Genomic DNA, 8,457 nt, shown 5'->3' on the forward strand with positions numbered 1-8,457 from the left:
AATTCCCAAGACTCAATAGTCAACTTCTTCATCCAAAAGACGAAAGACTCCCTTTTCCTCCACAAGCAATCAGAAGAAAATCTACAGCAGATCAGATCATTACAGTTTGACAAAAACATTCAATAGAGAGCACCAGCTAAGCTGCTGTCCTGGCCACCTGCCACTGAAGGGCAGGGCTCCATGCCACACCTCTCCTCTCTGCACTGCCCCTCACATGTTCGCACCACTTTACCCACCCAGGCCTGTTCCTGCACTCCAGTCTCAGGCAAAGCCACTTCCAGGACCACCCTGACACAAAATAAATCCCACCAAAAGGACGGTGCAGCTTCCTGCAGAACAGGCTTACAAGCTGCCCCTCTAGCAAGGTCATCAAGGCTCAAGGAACAAAGGGGCAAAGTGCACTTGGGGAAAAAGAATTGTGGAAAAAACTCCTTTTCAGCAAAAGCTTTCTGTTAAGAAAGTTCAAAAAATCTAACACCTAGCCAGTCCTTCAGACATCAAGATAAGGCACTCAAAATATGTACAATTAGCTTTTCTTTCTCATTTCAGGATCATCTCCCATGCTGTCATACAAACTACCCCACTATTTTAACTGTTTTGATAATCAAGTATCAGAAAGGTTGCTATGCCATGCATTACCACTCCATTACTTTCCATCACCCCAAAGCTCAGGGACAGAGAGCCCTGGTTACACGAGTGCTTACCTCCAAGGAACTTGAACATACCCTTCTTTGCAGCTCTGATGCTTTTATACCAATTTATACTCTGTCTGAATAACACACTTATTTTGGTGAATGCTTAGATTATTTTTTGAGTCTCAATATTCCAATTATTGCTACATCCGCAAAGACCTCCCAAGGAGGACAATAGTGGAAACACAAGGAAGAGCTTAGCTTCCAGCCCAGCTTGGGAACTTGCAACTGATTCAGAGAGCTGCCTGTGTCACCACCTCCTCCAGACACAGCTTTGCCAACTGGAAATGTCACCACTCTTGTCATCTTCACCTGCCAAAAGGCACAGATAAAGGTCACTGAAGCGACTATCACTTCAATCATTTAAGCTTCTTGTGATCAATAATCAAAAGTCAGATGTGATGTAAAGAGCAGGCTACAGAAGATGTCAGCCTTCAGTCAGAAACATCTGGGAGGCAGCAGAGGCTCTGCTGGTACACGTGCAGACACAACAGATAACTAGAAGCTATTACTGCTAGGAAACCATAAATAGGTATTTCTTGTTAATGTGATATCTGTCTTCATCATTGACCTTCAAAAACGACCTGTCTGTTCAAAGATGTTGCTTGCAAAAATGCATGGAGGTGCTCTGACAAAAATCCAAAAATCTTTTGTGAAAGGCAGTATTCATTTCTCAGTGCCATTACTCTTCTAATACCATAGACTGAAGTGCTGAAGTGCTTATTTTCTTTGGCAGATAGAGCTGGAGATTTAACACTTCACAAAGATTTAAAAGGGAAAGAACAGAAAGGAGGTGCTTACTATTACAGCACAGAAGCAACTATAACCCCTAATAGAGACATGTTTTGCTCCTAATTTCTCCCTAAGGAGAGATTTCTGTAATTTTCCACTGAAAACTGCAGTGTGAAATACTGCCAAGCACTCCATCACCTCAGCAAATACTGATCACTGCAAAAAGCCACCTGTTAGGCTTTTAGGAGGAAATACCTGATCGTACTTCACCAGCAAAACCTGCTGATTTCACAGCTTCTTTAGAGCTCTAATACTGTGAACTCAGTGATACTGTTATGTACTGTTTGTTGTTTGCTTTTCTTTAATTTTAAGTTGTATTTCCTAAGAAAATAAAACAAAAAATGTAAACCAAAAAATTAAAGGGAAAAGTCTAATCAAAAACATCAAATAAGATATTTCCAAAAATAATGGCTTGCAAATATCAAATCAATTTTTTCAGAAATATAAAGTATTTTCAAAAATATAAATAAGTAAAACTAAACACACAATTTCTTGTTTATGCAATGAACTTGGTTTATGCTATCAATTTATTTTCATTGTTTCAGTAATATACATTATTTGGCCGAGGTCTTATTTATCTACACTCAACTTCCAATCTGTCAGTAATCCTTAAAAACTAAAAGGCAGGATTTTCTGCACAAGGAATAGCCATATCACATCACCCTCAGAGGCCAAAGAGTGAAAGACTCAAAGTCCATGGAAAAAGCCTCAAGTAACAGAAGAGCAACCCTAAAATACAAAAATACCATATGAAAAAACAGATACAAGAGTAATCCAAATTTTGAAGTCTTGATAAGAAGTGTTCATGTCTAGGAAAATATACATCTCTGCACTTACCACAATACCCATCTGACTATTTTCTTGCTGTAAACTTTTAAACAAAAATAGCAGTGCCATGAACTATTATGTTCATCAAAACAAGATGCTGTTTCTGGAGCTTTCTAATGATTTGCATGTCAACACTTAATTATTTGATTACTGATCATTATCATAAACACTATCAGCCACTGGGTTTTATCAGTGCAGTTTGGAAAACAGACAAATTAAAGACTACACAAATAAAAGAAGACATTTCCAATATTTAAAAGAGAAATCTTGATCAAAGAATTGTGTGGCATTTTGGTTCATAGAAACAAGTGCAAGCTCCATGTTTCATAACAAAAAGCTCCTTAAGGTGAGTTGGCTGAACATCTGATCTTTCCAGAAACAGATCTACAGTTATTTCTGCAAATTCCTCAGATTACCAGAAGCAAAGACTACACAGCTTTCCAAGTGTCTTTCCCAAAGTAAAAGGATTCCAGAATTACAATCACCAAGTAACTGTCTTGACTGCAATAGCCAGCTGTGATTAAATCCTGATAATCTCTTGCTGCTTTTCTAAGACAAACAAAACACATTGAGAATAAGTGTCGCAATAGTTTTCTCCCAGTTCCATTCATAGAATCATGGAATATCCTGAGTTGGAAGGGACCCACAGAGATCATCAATGTCCAACTCCTGCCCCTGCAAAGGACACCCCAAGAATCACACCATGAGCTTGAGAGCTTCTTGAACGCTTCTAGAACTCTGTCAGGCTGGTGCTGTGACCATTCCCTGGGCAGCCTGTTCCAGTGCCCAAACACCCTCTGGGTGAAGAACCTTTTCCTGACATCCAACCTAAACTTCCCCTGACAAAACTCCAGGCCATTCCCTCATCATAGAGCAGAGATCAGTGCCTGCCCCTCCTCTTCCCCTCACAGGGAAGCTGCAGACCATGACAAGGTCTCCCCCGAGTCTCCTCTGCAGCGAAGCAGCCAAGTGACCTCAGTCAGTCCTCATAGGCCTGCATCCTCCAAGCCCTTCACTGTATTTTCTGCCCTCCTTTGGACCCTCTCCCATAGTTTAATGTCTTTCCTATATGGTGGCACCCAGAACTGCCCCCAGCACTGGAGGTGAGGCTGCCCCAGAGCAGAGCAGAGCAGGACAATCCCCTCCCTGAACAGCCACTGCAGCAGGCAGCCCAGCCAGAATCAAAGAAAGGCAGAGAAAGTCAATACACTTAGGACATTAATCCGCTCTCACACAGGCAGCAACAAGTCCATTTCTGAAAATCAGACAGCAGAGTATTGACATGGCAACTATGACATCCTCAGGCTTTCACATTATAAAATGCTAAATTGACTTTTCACAGAAATAACAGAGTATCTACAGGGGAAGTCTTAAAAATATTGCCCTTTTACATAGCTATATTAGATTATTTGGTCCATAAATGGGAAGAGGAAACATTAAATGAGTTAAAAAAAAAAAAATACTTTCATTCTTAAATTTCCCTATCAGCCAAATAAGTAATAAAGGAATCTCTACAGCTTCCTTTGGCCCACATGGGCTTGTATAGGATAAAATGCTTATGATACACTTTTGCTGGCACATTCTAAAACTTTGGTATAGAAAAGGGGGTGTGGGGGGAAACTGCCAAACTTCAGTATCTCCTCTCCTCACTTCAACTTTTTGATCTTACTGGAAGGAAAATAAATAGTTCAAGGACATTCATAAGATGATGAACACAGCAATTCCACAAGCAACAGCAAAGAAAACCATTTGATCATTAATTTAAGTTTCAGTATTACCCCAATGCACCCAAGAGAATATCTGAAAATCAAAGAATCTGACTTCACTTTAGGTTGCTTGGAAGTGAAAACATAACAAAGTGGAAATATAACACAGACTCCATACTGTGACTTTCAGTAAGAAGCTGAAAAGTCCCATCAGGAAGGTTTCTCATCAGCCATACAGGGATCAAGCATCTCTAATGGTTAACTTCTGTAGAAAACAATGTCACTGTCTCCAGATCCATTCCTACACTCCACAAAAAATGGACTAGAAGAATCATGCTGGCTAGTATTTCACAAATTATACTCCATTCTGTTTACCTGTACTGGATTTCTCAGCGCTCTGACATTCTCAGAACTAAGAATCTAAACTAGTATCCCAACTAAAAAATGTCCAGCAATGCCCAAGGAAGCTGACATGTATACAGGCTTAAGTTCAAAGTGAGCCATCTCCAAAATATCCCTGCATCCTCCAGCAATTTGAGGCTCAACAACTTTTCAATCTACAGCTTCCAACATATACTTTGCATTTTAGGCCATTCTTGTCTGGATGAAGTGCAGTGCTGGTATTTGCAACACACCATACAAGAGACTCCAGAATTTCTCTGTGCATCATCTGAAAGTTCACTTCTTTTGTCTGCTTTAAGCTGGCTACCTGCAAAATTCTTAGTACAACCTAGTTCTTAACCTGAAAGAACCAGCAGATAGCACTTTCTATTCCCTTCTCCATATAATTTAACAATTTTACAGAACTTTCTTGTATTAACTTTATTTTCAGCCTATCTTTCCTTGTCTCAAAACCTCTAGAGTCCTTTGCCAGTCCACACCATGATCATCTCTGCACCTTTCTTCCCACCTTCTAAAAGGTTGTTTGGTTCTTCTTGAGATGCTGGGACCAGGGCTGCATAAACTATTTTTAATTGCACAGAAATGGGTAACAAGCCTGTGCAACCACTTTCTTTGTTCTTTATTCATCTCACAGTGGTTCTAACATTTGATCAGCTTTTGTCTAAGCAAAGATGTAGCATCTTTATATAGCTATTTATTCCCCAGTTCTAAGCTGTGAATGGTAAAAGCCAACACTGAGCCCACTGCTGTACAAGGAAAATGTGTTTGCCTTACTCCACAAAATTAGGGTTGTGCACTGGGTTTTCTTTACACAAATATTGCAGATGCATTTTAAAGATGTTCATGTAGGAGTAATTTGTATTCATGGCATTTTAAAAATACGCTGAACAATACAATGATGGTCTGTTTCTTGCTCAAGACAAAGAAAATTACAGAATTCAACAAAGATCCTACATGCATACCTTTTAATACACTACAGCTTAGCAATAAGAAAAAATATCAAATTTTGTTTCATTCTAAAAACTCCAAATCACTTTCTCTAACATTCTTCAGCAAGGCTGATGAGCAGAATCTAAACCTACAGGAATACACTAACACTGAGAGTTAGGGCCTATGAAGCTACAATATCATCAAAGAACTCTTTGAGACACATCCTAACAGCATAGCCTGGTGCTGAAGTGCAGCACTCTTTGAGACATATCCTGACAGTGGAGTCAGAAGTGCAGCCCCCCCTGCCCAAGATACCAAACTTTCTAGCAACTACAGGAACTGTGCCAAAGACAAGCTGTGCCCTGGGCAAAAAGGCTGTGAAGTGGTGCTGCCCCTGTGCACAGCAGAGACCGCAGGGGCCAGCCAGGAGAGCAGGCACCCAGAGACACTGCAGGAGCCAAGGACTCAGCAGGAGCAGCCCAGACTGTGGCACACGTACACTGCAAGGGTCTAGCAGCTCAGGGATTCAGCTGTTCAGGGTCCCTCCCTGCAGGCACCCAGCTCAAACTGGCCTTGTGTTTTGCACCATGATTTAATTGTTGTAAGGATTCAGATGTCTCTGACTCTTCCATGGAAAACCTGGGGTCCAGCTGGTAAGGGAAACTTGTCTGACTGAGTGTGAGTGCTGTGTATAGGGAATCAAGCAGAGCACACGCTGGCCCACACTGGAGTTGCCCTCCACAAAGGGCTTCAGTTCCAGCAGTGACAGCCTTGGGTGGTGGGAGTGCATCCCAGGTGGGGGACTGTGCTTCCTGAATGGTCAGCCAGGAGAGTTTCCTCAACCCCATCACTGGAGTTTTTCAAGACATGACTGAACAGAGGACTAAATAATCTCACCTAGGCTCCCTTTCCCACAAGGGGTTCGACCAAGTGATCCTTCAAATCTTTCCAGCCAGGGCTGTTCTAGGATTCTAATCCAGTGGCACTGGCCCAGGCAGCTTGCTGTACAAGTGGCACCAGCTGAGATGGAAAGATAAACAGGATAATAGTGCCCTGCGAAAGCTTTGCTTGCTGCTAAGGGTATTTTCTGGACATCCAAGAGGTTGAGCTGAGCAAAGGAGCACTATTAGACACATACAGCAGTTCAAGTTAGAGCAACAGACATCTTAACAACATCAACAAACTTTTGCAGGGTAGTGTGATTCACTATTACTAAGTTGAAAGAATTTTTCTTAAACTGCTTGTCAAAAGGGGGGAAATCACAGAAGAAAACTTTTATTGCCAAGAAATGGTTCCATAACTGTACAAAGGAGATGCCCACATGATGTATTACATAAAATCCTCTGTCCTTCTGCTTTGCCTTGAGAAAAAGAAAAGGCATCACTGCTGTGTAAGCATCAGGCTATCCAGACCATTTTCCCACTACTTTTTTTCTTGCACTATCTTTGCCCAGGAAGATTTGGCTGCTGCTTACCCTGGCATTCCTTTTGTCAAAACCCCATCATCACAACCTCATTCTCTTTCCATACTCTGTCTTTCTCTTACACTTCTCTAGTTATCCCCCCTTAAACCCCAAAACAAGCCATGTCACTTAAGTGATGCGCTGTTTGTAACTTCAGCATTCACTCTACCTACAAGTCACAACAAGAATCACCACAAATACCAAAAACAGGCAGGTTTTGAACAACATGCATCAGGATTAGCACGGCTCTCCAAGTCACAGCATCTCTTCCAAAGCACCTTTGAGTGGGAGCCTCCTAATTCTTGTCTTACAGTACAGCAACATATCATTAGGCAAGTAATTGATCCTACAAAATCAGGCTCCCACTTCTTAACACAACTTCAAGTTGTTACCATTCCATGACCAGAAGGTTGCAATGGAGGGATACAGGCTCTGAAAGAAAGACAGGCCACACGACAAGGAGAAGGAGTCGCCTTTTATGGCTCATTTAAGGAAAGGCTGAGACTGGGCCTGTTCAGCCTAGAGAAGGCCGGGAAGTGAGGGTAGGGTCATCTTATCAATGTATAAAAAAATCTGAAGAGAGAACGTAAAGACTCCGGCTCTTTCCAAAGGTGTAAGCACAGAAATACATAATAAGTGAAACACCAAGAGGATCAATACCACAAGCAGTAAAATCAGGTGGCTGTCACGCAGAAATTCCAGACTGCGTCCTGCCACTGTGGGTGCCTCAGCCGAGCTCCCCCGGGCACAGGAGGGGCTCTCTCTCCCCACGGCTTCCCCGCCTCCGCCTGCCGCGGCCCGGGCAGCTTCAGGAGCGCACCGACCCCGCAGCGCACCCAGTCCCAAGCCCGGGGAACGGGGGTGTGCTGAGCAGCCCCGGGGCAAGGCTGGGCCGGGCCGGTGACCCCACCTGTGCCAGCGGCGCCTCCCGCTCCCGCTGCTCCCGGCTCCGCTCGCCCTCCGGCCCGTACGCCACCCGCACGGCCTGCCGGAAACCGCGCGGCGGCCGTACGGCAGCCCCGCCGCGACACTGTCGTGAACGGCGTCCCGGGGAATGGCGCGTGGGGGGCGGCTGCGGCTCCTCCCGGCGGGGCTGCGGGCCACGGCAGGGACAGTGGGGACAGCCGGGCACGGCGGGGACAGCGGGGACGGCTGGGGACGCGGGACACGGGGAGACAGCGGGGCACGGCAGGCACCTGCCCGGAGCCGGGTTCTGGTGCCGGCTCGGTCCCTCAGCCCCTCTGTTCTCGCCGGCGTCCGTCGCGACGCACTCGGCTCATGCCAGGGTTGTGGAATCATAGAACATCCTGAGTTGGAAGGGACCCACAGGAATCATCAATGTCCAGCTCCTGCACGGGACCATCCCCAAGAATCATACCATGTTCCTCAGAGCATTGTCCAAATACTTCTTGAACTCTGCCAGGCTGGTGCTGTGACCATTCCCTGGGCAGCCTGTTCCAGTGCCCAAACACCCTCTGGGTGAAGAACCTTTCCTCAATATCTAACTTAAACCTCCCCTGACTGAGCTGCACGCCAGTTCCCTCAGGTCCGTCACTGCTCACCGCAGAGAACAGATCAGTGCCTGCCACTGCTCTTCCCCTCACAAGGAAGCTGCAGACCGTGATGAGGTCTCTCCTCCGTCTCC

General features: G+C 44.5%; 1 protein-coding gene across 4 annotated transcripts in view; it reads right to left on the reverse strand.

The window, feature by feature from the left end:
* Nucleotides 1–7,806, reverse strand: part of CWF19L2 (CWF19 like cell cycle control factor 2) — a 60,127-nt gene extending 52,321 nt beyond the window's left edge. Inside the window, exon 1 of one of the 4 annotated variants that reach the window (XM_059466904.1) lies at nt 7,723–7,806. The gene's annotated coding sequence lies outside the window, so the exon portion shown is untranslated. Of the gene's footprint in view, nt 1–704; nt 834–6,247; nt 6,303–7,722 lie in introns of those variants that run through there. The other 3 variants (XM_059466908.1, XM_059466906.1, XM_059466907.1) reach the window with 3 other exon arrangements.
* Nucleotides 7,807–8,457: the final 651 nt, after the last annotated feature.

This window comes from Ammospiza nelsoni, chromosome 2 (assembly GCF_027579445.1).
Source record: "Ammospiza nelsoni isolate bAmmNel1 chromosome 2, bAmmNel1.pri, whole genome shotgun sequence".
Classification (NCBI taxonomy): Eukaryota; Metazoa; Chordata; class Aves; order Passeriformes; family Passerellidae; genus Ammospiza; species Ammospiza nelsoni.